The sequence below is a fragment of the Talpa occidentalis genome, unplaced genomic scaffold (assembly GCF_014898055.3).
Source record: "Talpa occidentalis isolate TD23 unplaced genomic scaffold, MPIMG_talOcc4v2.1 talOcc4.4, whole genome shotgun sequence".
Lineage (NCBI taxonomy): Eukaryota > Metazoa > Chordata > Mammalia > Eulipotyphla > Talpidae > Talpa > Talpa occidentalis.
The window spans coordinates 117,765,165-117,782,859 of NW_023604295.1; the positions used below are offsets into that span (position 1 = coordinate 117,765,165).

Genomic DNA, 17,695 nt, shown 5'->3' on the forward strand with positions numbered 1-17,695 from the left:
TCCAAGTTTTAAAAATTATGAACAAAGCTGCTATAAACATCCAGGTGCAGGTTTTTGTGTGGACATAAATTTTCAATTCATTTGGGTACATTTTGCAATAAATTGCCAAACTGTCCTTTAAAGTGACCGTACCATTTTGCATTCCTACCAGCAACGAATGAAAGATTTCCTGTTGCTCCACATCTTTTTCAACATTTAGTGCTGTCACTGTTCAGGATCTGGGCCATTCTAACAAGTGGGTAGTGATATCTCATTGTTGTTTCAATTTGCAATATCTTAATGACATAAGATGTAAACCATCTTTTCATATGTTTATTTGCCATCTGCCTATCTTATTTTTTTAGTAGTAAAGTGTTTTGTTTTTTTTTTTTTTTTTTTTTTACAGATTTATTTATTTATGCATGCAAGAGCTGGAGCACTGGCCAGAGGTGGGGGTGGGGCTGAGAGGATTCACCAGAGACAGAATGGGGAACAGAACAGGCCGATTGACCAAAATACACTGCTAAGGGGAGCAGCCCGTGAGCCAGGAGAGGTCTGCTGCGCCATGTGGGCTGCTTCCTGGCCGGCCAGGAGATGGAACTCGTGCTGCCAAGACTGCTGACTGCTTCATAGGTTATGTCTTAACCCCTTGCACCACCAAGAAGGACCTGTATATCTTCTTTTAAAGTAGATTTGATTAATTCTACTTGGTATTATTATTAGTCCTATTTGCAGGTCAATGTTGAAAAAACAAAACTGTTTTTAAAACAATTTTTTCATAAAATTTTGAATGCCATAAGTAGTGATGTCTAGACTCATAAACAGAGATTTTGGATTGAAATGCTTTGTTTTGTTTCACTTTGTGTTATCTTCTGTAGGAGCTATTAGATTCATATTAGTGTACACTGTTTCCACTCTTTTTTAAAATTTTTTTTTTTATTTATATCTTTTACATCGTTGTGTATTCCCCATAAAATTCCCACCACCGTTTCACCTGTGAACCATCACCATAGTCACTAATGCTCTTCTCTCCCCTGTTTTGATCCCTTTTCCTGTTTCTACTCTTGATCTGGAATGAGGTAAGTGTGCTAACAGGTGAAGGCTTCTCCTATTAGAAGACTGTTGTGACCAAAAGCTAACTGGGGTGATTTCTCAAGTGCTTCAGGTATTCCTAAATGTGTAGCCAAGCAGGGTTGATAATTAAAAAATTGGTTAGAATTTTATAAAGCAGAGTTAATTATAAGTTTTTCAAAACCTGTGTCAAAGTTGACTTTTTCAACTTAAATGACAGAGCTCTGCTTGGAGGGGATACTGTTCTGTATCTGTTTGAACACATCATTAACTAGTGAATATCAAAACATATCTTCTCTGCCTTCTAACACAATACAGAGTTTGAAGATATTGTTAGATGTAATTTAATGTAGTGATCATAAAAAAGAATAACATTTGAGTAAATATATTATTCATTTTTGAAAATTTCAGAATCAACCATATTATTAAAAGGACAATCAAAATATACATCTGAGCAGGTGTGAACCTATTCTCCTAAGTCTTACACAGAGATTAAAGCCAATGTTATCTCAATTTAAAAAAGAATATTTTTAATATTCAAGAACATATATATACAAATACATATAAATAGCCAAAATAAAGGTGAGTGAAATATAATCAAATCAAATGATCAGTAATCATTTATGATTAGCCTAAATATTTGAATTATTTTCAATTTAGGTTTGAAACAGTAGTCATCTGACCTGCGTTAGTAAATGTAATGCTAGGGGCAGGAACGCTTGAATGTGTGACTAGTACAGGAACAGTAATCATCAGAATTATTATTTTTAAAGTATTAAATATATTAATGCCTTTTAATTTGGGCCATTACAAGGTTTTTGTCTCCTAAAACCAAAATCTAACTACCATTATCTAAAACCTAAAAGAAAAAAAAAAACCTATGTTACATAAAGCAACAGGAATTAGAAATTTTTTTTTTTTTTTTTATTTATTTATTTTTTTTAATAGAGGCATGTTTTATTTATTTATTTATTTGTTTGTTCATTTGTTTTGTTTATACATGCACTGGGCACAGTCAGAAGCGCGGGAGGGTGAGAGAATTCACCAGAGCCAGAGCGGGGAGCAGAACAGGCAGAAGGACCGAAGTACACTGCTGAGGGGAGCAGCGGGCGGCAGGAGAGGTCTGCGCACCATGTGGGACCCTCCTCCGGTGGCCGGGGAGCAGCCGGGAATCGAACCGGCGCCGCAGAGGCTGCGGGCAGCTTCGCAACCCAGCGCTCTACCGCTGCGCCACCGGGGAGGCCCAGGAATTAGAAATTCTTAAAACATTTCTTAGTAAAAATTAGTGAGCTTCTTTTCACAATCCAAGGTTTAATTTAATTTGTGTTGACAATGCTTGAGCCAAAGAATAATTTCCGGGTTTAGTGATAGGAATAGAGGAGAGATGACATGTAAATTTATGTGATTATGTTTATATATAAAAGATGGTTGATGCTGTTAAAATGATATATATGTTACATTATATCATAATGACTCATATAATTGGAAAGCTATAATTACTAAAATTGAACCTACAAAACAGTAATGCTTTATTGAAAGAAAAAAGCATTAGTTATAAGTTTGCCCCAATTAGATTAACCTGAGGGGAAAGGTAGGTTTGTCAATGGGTAGTGTGTTCATAATCCTGATACAGATAAATAATATTATGAATTTCCAAGTAAATAATATAGAAGCCATTGGGAGATTATAAGGACTTTGCTACTACCAACCTTCATGTGTTTGAATTAGTGTTGATGATGCTCTCATTGATAAAGAAGCCACTTGTGATCTTTTTTTTAGATTTCCTTATAAATTTATCCGATAGAGATGGTCGTGAATGTGGGTAGGTTCTTCTGCTTCCAGGAAGATGGAGCAGATGTGCTTTTCCTGATACTTCCTGATAAGTATGACTAGACATCCTGACATCATATGTAAATGAACTTAATGTGAAGAGAAAACAGATGGACTGTGAGTGCACTGAAAATAACAGAAAAATTAGTACTACTAAAGTCAATGTTGTCAAGTGAATATATGAAGGAGGTGGGAATCCTATAAAAAATAATGAAGATATAGTGAAAGCCCTAGGAATGTGGCTGAAAATTAATGTAATTGGCTGAGCACTCTGGCCCATGCTGGCCCTTGCCACTGTCCACACGGATATCATCCTAGCTACCTGGTCACTGGTCATTGTTACCACTCCCTGCAGTGTCTGCTACTCCACAAATCCCTCCATGGCCTCTGACTTGTAAAGCCAGTGCCACATCTGCTGATGGTGCACAGAACTTTTCAATTTTGATGTCCAGTTTATCTATTTTTTCCTTTGCTATTTGTGTTTTTGGTGTCATATCAGAACATTACCAAATCTAATGCCATGTGACTTCCCCCATCTTTTCTTCTGAGACTTTTATAGTTTCAGCTCTTACATTTAAATCTATGGTATATTTTTATATCTTTTCTCCAGATATTTTGGACATACAGTATTATATAGGTTTAAGGGATGCGGCATGATGATGACTTACATATATTGTAAAATTATTGCCACAGTACATTCAACATACATACAACTTTCAAATATACCATGCATCAATGTTAGCTGCTATCACATGGCATATTATATCCCCAGTACTTATTTTAAAAAAATATTTATTTTTATTTATTTATGCATGCAAAACTGGGTATAAGCCAGAGGTGCAGGGGGTGAGAGGATTCACCAGAGACAGAGGGGGGAGCAGAACAGGCAGATCCACTGAAATACTCTGCCGAGGGGAACAACAGGCAAGATAGGAGAGGTCTGCTGTGCCATGTGGGTAGCTCCCTGGCCCTGGCCAGGGATAGAACTCATGTTGCAGTGGCTGGCGATAGCTTGAGAATGCTGAGACAACCCCTTGAGCCACCAGGGATGCCCGTCCTCAGTATTTATTTATCTTATAACTAGAAAGTTGTACATTTTGAACACCTTTATCATTCCCCCACCACCTTTCAATCTCTGGCACCCACCAATTTGTTCTCTGTATTTATGAGCTTGATTTCTTGTTTGTTAGATTACATATATACGTGAGAGCATATGGTACTTCTTCAGTCTTATTTCACTTGGCATAATGCTCTCATGAGTCATCCATGTTGTTGAAAATGGCAGAATTTCCTTCTTTTTATAACAAAATGATATTCCTCTGTGTGTGTGTGCGTGCGCACATGCATGTGTGAGACAACTTGGTTATCCATTCATCTATGAATGGACACTTAAGATTGTCTCCATGACTTACTATTGTAAATTATGCTGCCATGTTTTCATTTTCTTTGAATATGTTCCCAGTAGTAGAATTGCTGGATTATTTGGTAGCTCCATTTTTATTTTTATTTTATTTTTTACTTTTTTTTTATTTTAGATTATTATTATTATTTTTTTTTAATGCAAGCACTGGGTACAGTCAGAAGCGCGGGAGGGTGAGAGAATTCACCAGAGCCAGAGCGGGGAGCAGAGCAGGCAGAAGGACCGAAGTACACTGCTGAGGGGAGCAGCGGGCGGCAGGAGAGGTCTGCGCACCATGTGGGACCCTCCTCTGGTGGCCGGGGAGCAGCCGGGGATCGAACCGGCGCTGCAGAGGCTCTGGGCAGCTTCGCAACCCAGCGCTCAACCGCTGTGCCACCGGGGAGGCCCTTTAATTCTTTTTTTAATATTCTTTTTTTAAATTTTATTTTTATATTCCCCATACAATTGCAACCCCCTTATTTTGACCCCATTCCCTCCTTTCCCTGCCCACCCCCCCATAGACTGTCTCTGGTTCATAGTTGTTTGTTGATTTTGATATTTTCTTTCTTATAGTTATTCTTTTTCCTGGTCCCTTATTTAAGTTTTCTATATTCCTGCTACGAGTGAGACCATCCGGTATTTTTCTTTTTCTTTCTGGCTTATTTCGCTGAGCATGATCCCTTCCAGCTCCATCCATGTTGCCGCAAATTGCATATGCTTATCTTTTTTGAATGCTGAGTAATATTCCATGGTGTATATGTACCACATCTTCTTGATCCAGTCATCTATTTTTGGGCATTTGGGTTGTTTCCAAAGCTTAGCTATTGTAAACAGTGCTGCTATAAACATAGGGGTACGGGTGCTCTTTGGAATTGATGTTTCTGTGTCCTTTGGGTAAATATCTAGGAGTGGAATTGCTGGATCATATGGAAGCTCTATGTTTAGTAGGTCCAGAAATCTCCACACAGCTCTCCATAGTGGTTGGACCAGTTTGCACTCCCACCAACAGTGCAGGAGAGTTCCTTTTTCTCCACAACCTCGCCAACATTTGTTGTTGCTAGTTTTTTTAATATGTGCCATTTTCACTGGTGTAAGATGGTATCTCATTGTAGTTTTGATTTGCACTTCCCTGATTACAAGTGATGTTGAACATTTTTTCATATGCCTGTTGGCCATTTGCATTTCTTCTTCAGAGAAGTTTCTTTTTAGCTCTTCTGCCTATTTTTTGACTGGATTATTTTCTTTGTTTTTGTTGAGTCTCATCAGCTCTTTGTAGATTTTTGTGATCAGTCTTTTATCATTAGTGTTGTGTGCAAAAATGTTCTCCCAGTTGGTGGGGTTTCTCTTTGTTTTGGTTATTGTCTCTTTTGCTGTGCAGAAGCTCTTTAATTTGATGTAGTCCCAGCTGTTTATCTTTGCCTTCACTATCACTACTTTGGGTGACATGTCTGTAAAGATGTCTTTGATGTGCGTATCATGTAGTGTTTCGCCTATATTTCCTTCTATGTATTTTATGGTTTCAGGTTTTATGTCTAGATCTTTAATCCATTTTCAGTTGGTTTTTGTGCATGGTGCTATGTAGTAGTCAAGCTTCATTCTTTTGCATGTAGCAACCCAGTTTTCCCAGCACCATTTATTGAACAAACTCTCTTTGCTCGAATGCATATTCTTTGCTCCTTTGTCGAAGATTAGTTGACCATAAATCTATGGGTTTATTTCTGGATTTTCTATTTGATTCCATTGGTCTGTGTCTGTTCTTGCAGTTTTGATGATTATGGCTTTGTAGTATAGTCTGAAGTCTGGGAGTGTGATGCCTCCATTCCCTTCTTTTTTTTCAGGATGGTAGCTCCATTTTTAATTTTTTGAGTCATCTTAATCCTGCTTTTTATGGTGACTAAATCAACAGTGCATGAGTGTTCTCATACCTCTGCCAGTATTTGTTATCTCTTGTCTTTTTGATGATATCATTCCAACAACTATGAGGTGATATCGCATGTGGCTTTGATGTACATTTCCCTGATGACGGCAATTTTTTGTGTACCTATTGGCTATATGAGTAACTTTGGCACAATGTTTATTTAAGTCCTCTGTCCATTTTTTAAATGGAGTATTTGGGCTATTTAAAAAAAAATTTTTTTGCTATTGAATTGCATAGGATCCATTTTTAACTCATTTTTGTATATGATATAAGGTAAAGGCCCAATTTCATTCTTTTGTATGTGGGTATCCAATTTTCCCAATACCATTTGTTGAAGAAACTGTCCTCTTCCCACCATAGACTTTTGAATCCGTAAGATCAGGATTCAAATACTGATTCCCTTACTGACTGGTCCAGAGATATGGGAGACCCTCAGGAAAATGTCTTACAAATGAACATTGCTCTGAATGAAAGTCAATCAGATGCAAAGATTTCAGTTTGTCCAATCTTCCAAAGCTAGCTGTGTACCTTTCCCCAGACAGAGGACACATCTGCAATGAGGAAGATGATCATAGGACACCCAGTAAGCCCTAATGGGCTTAAAAATTGCACATTTTCTTTACATGTTAGAAATACTTACTCCCATTCCCCTCTGTAGCCCAACTAAAGTGAGTGTTGTGACTGGGTGACTGTGAGTCTCAACTTCTGACCTGAAGGAAAACAAAATGTTTAGCACACCTCATCCCCCCCAAGTACTACAGATTGATTGCAGATACAAGGGCTAGTGGGCAGGTCACCGACCACCTGCCACCAGAACCCATGGAGCCTGGCTCTGGGTCAGAGAAGCCTTTGGGTAGCTAAGAATTATACGGACAGGCAGTGAGTGGCATGGCTTCATCTGGACATCATTCAGCATGCATTTGACAGCAACAAACGGTAAGTGAGTCCCTGTCTTTAGAACCCCTACTTTCTTCTTTTTGTGATCAAAATAGAATCAAGGACTCTGAAGCTAATAGAGAAAAACAGCCCCGAGTTTACCAGAAACAAGATCCTATATCTGAAGAATGGCTTGTGAAATATAAATATTTTCCAGAGCACTTTTGCAATGACTATTACAATATTTACATCTGAATGTAAATATTTTTGAGCCAGCATTTCCGCTTCTAGGGATTCCTATGAAAATTGACATGTGTACAGAGGTACACATACAAGGATGATTACTATTACTGTAACAGCCAGAATTTGGAAAGAACCGCTGTTGGGGAAATGGTTCATTAAGAAGGGGTATGTCAACCCAATAGGATAGGAAGCTGCTGTTATAAAGAATAACAACGGATGCAGATATATTTCCAAGATACAACATTAAATTTAAAAAAAATTACAAGAAAGCTTATCTCTGTGAATGGGCTGGTGAGAATTTTCACTTTCTGTATTTATTGTTCTGTTTCTTCTCTGAGATGTATTGTTTTGCATTTAAAAATTACATTTAAATAGGAAAAGTATATATAATAAAAGTTATACATGAGGGGTTAAGAGATTTATAAAAGCCTTGGCACAGGTCATGGATTGATGCTCACCAAATCCTAGCTCTGCATATCATTAAAATGCAGTAGACACTTTTTTTTTAATCATCTTGTAGAAAACCACAACATCTCAATGAAGTCAATGGAAAACCATTTCTTAAGAAGTTTTTCCACTCTTTCACAGTCCATACAGCAATTTCAGGTTTCCCATATAAGGAGGATAAACTGTTTCTTTTTTTTTTTTTTTTTTTTTTTAGATTATGATGCCATCATTTGTCTTGCTCATTGTTTTTGCCAAACAACTGTTTGTGAATAGCAGATGTTGGTGGCATAAAAAGGATGCTCTCCAGGAAGAGCTAATCTTTATGGTAGCATTCAACTCTGGTGGCTCCTTTCCCAGATCTCTCTGGTCTTCGTGTACACTGGCCAAAATGCAATCGTACTCTCATTGAGTGAGTATACCTCAGTGGTAGTCTCTCCAAACTTAAATCATAAAACAAAGAAGTGAAGAAACAGATTTTCTACAGTTGCAAAAATTACAATCTAGGTCAGCCTTATTAAAAGTACTCTGAAGGGTTCCTTTAAACAGAGACCCTCCAGATTCACTTGAAAAAAGATTTGCTTTATAAAAATTGATTAACCTTTATAAAAATTGATTAGCCAAAAATTGATTAATAACCTTTCAGAAACAGTTATTACATAGAACAAGGAACATTTCCATTGACTGGAAACAAAACTCATGAAATGCGAGGGTTTTGATTGCCCCTGGGGAGACCTGAGAATTCTTCTGAGTCCAGTTAGACATCAGAACCCACTAAGTAAGCCCCACGTACAGCCATGCCTTCAAAAAAGTACTTGTGAGGGATGAGGTCCCAGAGTTCTCCTAACTTCTCTGAAGTTGTTTCATTTCTTTTTCATGTCCTTATTAGCAATGATGGGAGAAGAATTTTTCTCCCTGAATATTTTGAACTTTAAGTGAGAATACGTGTCATATTCTATATACTAAAACATATTATGAAACTAAAATAAGTAAAATCATTTTTCCCCTGGAGAATAAAGGAAAGCTGAATTAAACAAAATCAAGTTCAGAAATGAATTCAAGACAAGTGAAAATAGAGGTGGATGAATTGGGTGAAGGGGACAATTTTATGGTGACACATGGGAACTAGATTTGTGTGGTGATCACGATGTAATATAGACACATGGAATTACAATGCTGTACACATGAAACTTACTTAATGTTATAAAATAATGTTACCACAATAAAATTTATTTTAATAAAACCAAATGAGAATGAAGATTGTCATAAAGGTGGAATTTCAATGCAGCAAAGAAAAAAAGGTAGATTTTTTTTAAAATGGCTGGAACAAGAAGCAAGCTGAAAAATAATGCTGAATCACTATCCCATCCTTATGCAAAAAGAAATTCTAAATAAATCATTACATCTTAAAAAAGAGAAAATAAGAAAGTAATTTTAGGGCCTCCCCGGTGGCGCAGCGGTAGAGCGCTGGGTTGCGAAGCTGCCCGCAGCCTCTGCGGCGCCGGTTCGATTCCCGGCTGCTCCCCGGCCACCGGAGGAGGGTCCCACATGGTGCGCAGACCTCTCCTGCCGCCCGCTGCTCCCCTCAGCAGTGTACTTCGGTCCTTCTGCCTGTTCTGCTCCCCGCTCTGGCTCTGGTGAATTCTCTCACCCTCCCGCGCTTCTGACTGTGCCCAGTGCATGTATAAACAAAACAAATGAACAAACAAATAAATAAATAAATAAAACATGCCTCTATAAAAAAAAAAAAAAAAAAAAAAAGAAAGTAATTTTAGGGTTGAATTTATTTATAATCTTAAAATAGGAAAGGCATATCTAAACAGTATATAATACCTAAAAGCTATTAAGTGTCAATAGATTGGTTATCCTAAATGTTTAAAACTTTTTCACAGTAAAAGTAAATTGTACTAAGCAATGCCAGCAAATTAATTGGAAATTTTTTGTCAAAAAGCTAATTTTCTTAATTAAGAAGGAAAAAAACATATATATAACACATACACACAATAATCATGCATGTATATCTCTCATAGTTTTACATAATCTTTTTCCATATATATGTGTGTGTGTGTGTGTGTGTGTGTGTGTATATATATATATATATATATATATATATATATATATAAAGAGAAAGTATACTTATAACAAAAAGCTTTACCCAGGTAGTATGAAATAGAAGTGGCCCGCAAACAAATGAAAGATACTCAAAATCACTGTAACACGGGCCTCCCCGGTGGTGCAGTGGTTGAGCACTGGGCTACAAAGCTGCCTGCAGCCTCTGCAGCACCAGTTCCATCCCCGGCTGCCAGGCGAGGGTCCCACATGGTGCGCAGACCCCTCCTGCTGCCCGCTGCTCCCCTTAGCAGTGTACTTTGTCAGTCTGCCTGTTCTGCTCTCTGCTCTGTCTCTGGTGAATTCTCTCGCCCTCGTGCACTTCTGACTGTACCCAGTGCTTGTATAAATAAATAAATCTTTAAAAAAAAAATCACTGTAACATAAGAATGCATTTAAAACCATGGCAAATTGATAAAAATTTTAAAATTTTGATAGTATTCCTGGTTGGAGTTAGCAAGATTTGGGTTCACAGATACTCATGCATCTTTGATAGAATATGTGTGAATCAGTACAACTTTTAATTCTGTCAAGGGAAATTTGGAGCTAGACATTTGCTGTACAATATATTACCAAATATAAGCCAAGATATGTGTGTGTGTGTGTGTGTGTATGTAAGAATATTCACAACAGCAATTTGTAATAGCAAAAAACTGGTAATACTCCAAATGTTTATTAACAGGTAACTGGTTATATAAGTCATGTTACATATACACAAAGGGGTAATGACCAGCTAATAAGTCACTCAGGTGAAGATGTATGTTCTGCCAGACTAGGATCTTGGGCTACATAAACCATGTTCCACAAAAACTAACCAGGAGCTTTGAGAAGAGGCTGATTTCAGGGTTGTCGCAAGGAAAGGGTAAGATGATCCTGGAACATCTTGTGCCAGAATGTTAGAAAGTGCTCTGAGAATCATGGGAACATACCAGAAGGACACTGGAGTTAGCTCAAAGTGGCTCCCACAGGCCATCTGGGATGATTTAAGGATCAAAATCAGTAAGAATAATAGCTCTTGATTATAACATTGAATAAAATACGAGTTTAAGAGTTTATACTAGTGTAAATTAATTAACCAACACACAAATAAATGGCAGAGAAAGAAAAACTCTTTTTTTTTTTTAAAAAAAAAGATTTATTTATTTTTATATAAGAGCTGGATAACAAGCCAAAGGTGCGGGAAGGTGAAAGGATTCACCAATGATAGAGTGGGGAGCAGAATAGACAGACGACCGAAATACACTGCTGAGGGGAGCAGCAGAAGAGACAGGAGAGGTCTGCCACGCCATGTGGGAATCTCCCTGGCCGGCCAGGAATCGAACCCACACTGCAGAGGCTGCAGACAGCTCCACAGCGCTACGCTCAACCTGCTGTGCCACGGGGGAGGCCTGAAAAGCTCTTCTTTATTGAAGAGTACCAATTTAAAAAACCATCTTCTCTATGATAGAAAACCAACTAGAATCATAGAAAACAACTACATAGGGAAATATAGCTACATAGTTACTGGAACAACTCCTAGAATTTAAGTATGAACTGTGAGTCAGATAACATTTTGTATCAATGCTAAATCTCCTGATTTTTTTTTAAGATTTATTTATTTATTTATACAAGCACTGGGTACAGTCAGAAGCGTGGGAGGGTGAGAGGATTCACAGAGCCAGAGCAGGGAACAGAACAGGCAGAAGGACCAAAGTACACTGCTGAGGGGAGCAGCAGGCGCGGCAGGAGAGATCTGCGCCCCATATGGGACCCTCACCAGCGGCCAGGGATCGAACCAGCGCTGCAGAGGATGCGGGCAGCTTTGCAGCCCAGCGCTCAACTGCTGTGCCACCAGGGGAGACCCTAAATCTCCTTATTTTAATAATTGAACTGTAGTTATGTAAAAAGAAAGTATTATTCTTAGCAAATACACACCAAGGAAGCTAAAGTTAAGGTGTGCAATGTCTCTACTTTAAAATAGTTCAGAAAAAATAATATGTACAGAGAAAATGTTAATACACAAGGAATAAACCTAAGTGTAAAGGAGTTCCTTCTCCTGTATACCTTGCAGATTTTCTGTAAATTTGAAATTATATCACAATGAATTTATATGCTGGCACTGTAGGAGCTTAAGGCAAATTATGTAGTGATCAAGGAGAGGTGCAGAATAAAATAATATTCCCTCTTCCTCTGCAAATGACATACAAGAAACATTTGGCAATGCTGGCTTTGGGGGGATAGACTTGGAATCAAGATCTAGTGAGTGATTTTTTACTTGTTTTGTGTTTTACTGTTTGAATTTTTCCTTCCCTCTGGTAAAGGATGTTCAATACACATTCATTTATTCTCTTCCTTTCCTTTTTCCAATTAAAATCCCAACATCCCTACAAAGAATCCCACTCTCAGAAAAGGGCATGAATTGAAGATAGAGGCATAGGGGAGCTGAGTAGTGTGCACCCAGATGGAGCCCCAGACCTCTGGGAAGGAAGAGGGTATCCAGGAGGTTTATTTTCTTTTTTTATTTTCTTTTTTAAAATTTATTTATTCATGGATACAAGAAACGGGGTACAGGCCAAATGTGTGGGAGGGTGAGAGGAGTCACCAGAGACAGAGCAGGGAACAGAAAAGTTAGACTGACCGAAATACACTGCTGAGGGGAACAGCGGGCAAGACAGGAGAGGTCTGCCGCACGATGTGGTTATCTTGCTGGCCAGCCAGGATTGAACCTGCGCTGCAGAGGCTGCGGACTCCTCCACAGCGCTGCGCTCAACCTCCTGTGCCACCAGGGGAGGCCCTGGAGGCTTATTTTATATGGCTGTTGATCTGGCAGCCCTGGGAGTCCTGCAGCCTCCTGCAGAAAGGAGAAGTTGGGACTGGCAGGAAGGTGGAACAGACACCCCCTGCAAGGGGAAGTACAAAGAGCTTCCTGGACTCAGGATGGATTTGGGTGTGACAGTTGAATTGCAACACAGTTCGAGTCTTTAGTTCAAGTTCCCATCTCTGCAGGCTGTGCAGCCTTTCCAGGCCTCCTCCCTCTAGATTGTGCACGGTTTTCCCTTTTTTCTCCATTCCTCATTCCTGGCACAGGCTCTCAGGCTGTCTGATGAGCAGTCCTTCCCGCCTGGATTAGCTCAGCATGCGTTACTCTGGAGCTGCTGACCTGGGCCCTGCCCAATCATTTCAGTTGTTTGGTCATCTCTGGCCTCTGACTCCTTGGCATGAGAAGTCCAGCCCAAATCAGCAGTCTGGCCACACCTTAACAGTTCTCCAGAGATGCTGGCCAAGAAGTGAAGCTAAAATCGGGCAAATTGCAAAATTATCATGACTGTAGATCAGTGGATGGAGGGTGGGGGTTGGGGGGGTCGAGGGTCAGGAGGTGGAGGAGCCAGTGGATAGCAAGGGGGCAGAAGGAATTGTTATTTTTGAGTTGATGAACATGTTCTACAAAGTGATTCTCATCCTAGTTACAAGGCTGTATGCAGCTGTAAAATAACTCGTTACATTGCATACTTGTAATTGGTAAATTTTATTATTTGTAAATAATACCTCTATAAACCTGACTTTTTTTTTTTAAGATTTATTTATTTATTTATACAAGAACCGGGGTACAGGCCTGATGTGCTGGAAGGTGAGAGGGTTCACCAGAGACAGAGTGGGGAACAGAACAGGCAGACTGACGAAATACACTGCTGAGGGGAGCAGTGGGCGCGACATGAGAGGTCTGCCGTGCAATGTGGGACCCTCGCTGGCTGGCCAGGATCGAACCTGCACTGCAGAGGCTGCAGACAGCTTCACATTGGGGCGCTCAACCGCCTGCGCCACCAGGGGAGGCCCAAACCTGATTTTTTTTAATGACCAAAATCATGTAAAGTGGGTGCTTCCCTGGTGGCTCAGGGGGTTAGGTCACTGCACTGTGAAGCAATCCACAGCCACTGCTGCACAATTTCAATCCCCAGCCAGGGAGGTGACCCACATGGCTCAGCAGACCTCTCCTGACTCACCCGCTGCTCCCCTCAGCAGTGTATTTCAGTAGATCTGTAACAGGGTGGTCCCAGGAAAGGGGAAGGTTCCCTGCCCCACCCAAGGGAGGGTGGAGCTGAGCAGGAAGAGGAGAAGCTGCAGAAGAGACTGAGGAAGGAAGCAGGATGGAGCCAGGAGACCTGGAGGAGGCGCATGGAGCCTAGAGACACGTGAAGAAACTGCGCTTGTCTTTTGGTCGTAGACTGGGTGACACAGATGTGGGTGAGACCCATGGGGAGGTGACAATGGCAGTTTTTATCTTGATGTTGATTTTGCTCTTTTCCTTCCGGGCTTGTCTGGTTATTTCTGACCCTTTGCTGTGGGTCCCCACTGGAAGATGCTTTAGACTTGTGGCAGGCTTTGGGGCCTTGCTCTGGGCCAATCCCATTTGGATGGACTTTTACCCACGAGGGGACGGGTAACTTTGGGTGCTTCATTTAGAAACTAGACTCTTTGCCTTACCTGTATTGTTTCCTAGTTTTATTAAAGTTCCTTCCCATTAAAGTCTTATATGTTTTGTGTTGATGCGGCGGATGGCAGAACCCATTTAGAATAGGCAGGTTTGCGGGGTTTGGGCTGCCCCTCTCCCTGTCCTATAACAGATTTGGAGCCCAACGTGATTTAGGACATAGCCATCCGTGGTTAGTCAGCCCCATGGGGAAATTGGGCTTCCCTATGGCACTGGCTACCATAAGCACAAATGTAATCTGTTATAGGACAGGGAGAGGGGCAGCCCAAACCCCGCAAACCTGCCTATTCTAAATGGGTTCTGCCATCCGCCGCATCAACACAAAACATATAAGACTTTAATGGGAAGGAACTTTAATAAAACTAGGAAACAATACAGGTAAGGCAAAGAGTCTAGTTTCTAAATGAAGCACCCAAAGTTACCCGTCCCCTCGTGGGTAAAAGTCCATCCAAATGGGATTGGCCCAGAGCAAAGCCCCAAAGCCTGCCACAAGTCTAAAGCATCTTCCAGTGGGGACCCACAGCAAAGGGTCAGAAATAACCAGACAAGCCCGGAAGGAAAAGAGCAAAATCAACATCAAGATAAAAGCTGCCATTGTCACCTCCCCACGGGTCTCACCCACATCTGTGTCACCCAGTCCACGACCAAAAGACAAGCGCAGTTTCTTCACGTGTCTCTAGGCTCCATGCGCCTCCTCCAGGTCTCCTGGCTCCATCCTGCTTCCTTCCTCAGTCTCTTCTGCAGCTTCTCTTCTTCCTGCTCAGCTCCACCCTCCCTTGGGTGGGGCAGGGAACCTCCCCCTTTCCTGGGACCACCCTGTTACAGATCTGCCTGTTCTGCTCACCACTCTGTCTCTGGTGAATCCTCTCACCCCCACACCTCTGGCCTGTACTCCAGTTCTTATATGCATAAATAAATAAATCTTTTTTAAGAACCATGTAAAGTGATTGCCTATGTATTTATACTTGATCTTAGCCAAAAGACGTGATACCTGTGTATTTAAATTAACTGACATCCTCTGGTAATAAAATGACCAGGCCTGTCCACAGATTGCCTCCCCTCCCACTCCTCATCATCTTGAGCGCTGCCATTTTTTTTACCTACTTGGAAGAGCCACCCAGTGAGAAGTGACTGGATTGGTGCTTGGCTGTGTAGTAGCAGTAGCAGAGAGAAACAAATGTTATTTAAAACCAAGCATAGTCTGTCCCTGCTTTTACCTTCAAAGAGGAAGCATGATTCATATCAGAGCACCACAGGTCTTTTTTTTTTCTGACAGAGGTGGTGATAAGCAGGGACAGAGAAACAAGTTAGACATAGAGTAGATGGCTCCGCATTTAGCCGAGGGTTTTGGTCACGCAGAGAGGAGGCCCTAAAGGGGTCCTATTGAGTGTGGAGAAGGAGAAACAGCAGCCTAGGAGCTGGTTGGTTGGACCCTCACCTGGAAACGGCACAGCCCTAAGGCCTCAGAATCAAAGTTGACTGATGTGTGGCCACTCCAGAGCTCCTGCCTGCAAGCTCCTGTGTGGGGGGGGTGGGATGGGGTGGGGGAGTTAACTGAGGTTGGGGTTATGGGTAAGGAGAGCTGCTGCCCTGCTTGAGAAATTGCAGAGGATCTGGTTCTTTGTTCAAGAGGAGGAGACTTGAGGAGCTGGGCAGAGGAGGAGAGGTTTTGGAAAGGCGAGAGACTGGCGGTAGGAATGGGAACTTTTGAAGAGAAGTTGTCCAGTTTAATTTTAAATTGCTTATGCTGTGATGTGAATCACATCACATCCTTCCATCTCTCCAAGCCTTTGGTGGTCCCCACCATCTGCAGTTTTGCTTACTGCAATTTCAGTGACCTGTGGAAATACTATGTATAAACTATTTTAAGAGAGAAAGTGTGAACTCACATTACTTTTATTACAGTATGTTGTTGTAATTATTCCATTTTATTGTTAGCTATTGCTGTTAATTTCTTACTGTGCCTAATTTGTAAGTTAGACTTAATCATAGGTATGTTTATGTCTGCACAGGAAAAAAACAGTGTATTTAGGGTTTAGTATTATCAGCGATTCCGGCAGCCACTGATACATTCTATGTATCCCCTGTAGAATGATCATTTGGATGGATTTGAGGAAAAGAACTCACTTCCATGCTTGACCAAAAACCAGGTCCCACAAGCCCAAGATAGCAAAACAATCCATAAAGTGAACAAACTCCTCCAATAGAGAAATAAATACAGAGAGCACATACTGGAGGCCATACATGTGCGCTATTGTTATTAGTATCACCATAATTATTACACCATGGCCTGTGCAAGGTAATGTGTGAACAGTGGGACACAAATTAGGCAGGCAGGAAGCTGACAGTATTGGGGGGAGGCAGGCAATAAACAATAAACTAATATGATATTAAAATTAGTGAGAGTCCCTTGCTATTGCTGTTGCTAAAGTGCTTGGTCCTTTCAGGGACGCCGAGGACTAGCTGCAGTGAGACCTCGCTCCGCTCCACTAGTGACTTGCACACAATCTGGCAGCCTGGCAGTCATCTGTACCAGGGCCTCGGTCTTTGAGCTTGACTGCATCTACTACCTCCTGCACGATGATGTGGTGACAGATGAGAAGGATAAGATCAATGCCCTCATTAAAGCAGCCCATGTAAATGTTGAACCTTTCTGGCCAGATTTGTTTGCAAAGGCCTGGTCAGCATCAGTGTTGAAGGCTTTTCTGCAGTGGTGGCTCTGCTTCCACAGGAGGCCCTGCTCCCTCCTCTGTTATTGAAGCTGCGAGAGAGAAGAGATTAGAAGCAAAGCAAGAAGAAAATGAGGGGTACAGTGATCATATGGGCTTTGGTCTTTTTGACTAAACGTCTTTTGTATGTAACATATTCAATAAAACTGAACTCTATGAAAAACAGTGAGTGGTAAGTGCTCTGAAGGACTAGAATAGAGTGTGGTAACAAAATGCCCAGTGTGGCAGCCTGGAGGATTTAGAAGAAGTGGTTAAGAGTTTAGCAAAATTAGGAGCTCAGAATTCAAGGTGACTAAGAACACCACCTACTTCACCTTCACCTGCCATCACCCACTTCTTACGTCAAATACCTGGAGAGTGAAAAGTGAAAGGACACAGGCTCTCTCACACTGTAAAGAGGGGAGGAGCCCAATTCAACGGATCCACCAAAGATGGGACAGGGATCTCAGCTGTCTTCTGAATTATTCCATTTAAAAATAACAGCATCAACTATTCAAAGAGGCCCTAATAAGCACCAGGCTCTGTACCAGTCACTTTGTATATGCTACCTGACTTAAACCATGTAACCATGACCAGTGAGTTTTATCAGCCCTCCTTTCACAGATGAGCAAACTGAAGCTCAGTGATGC

General features: G+C 40.9%; 1 pseudogene; it reads left to right on the top strand.

Annotated features, from left to right (window-relative positions):
* The window catches only part of LOC119258230 (60S acidic ribosomal protein P1-like), a 29,168-nt pseudogene extending 11,981 nt beyond the window's left edge, over nt 1-17,187 (top strand).
* Nucleotides 17,188-17,695: the final 508 nt, after the last annotated feature.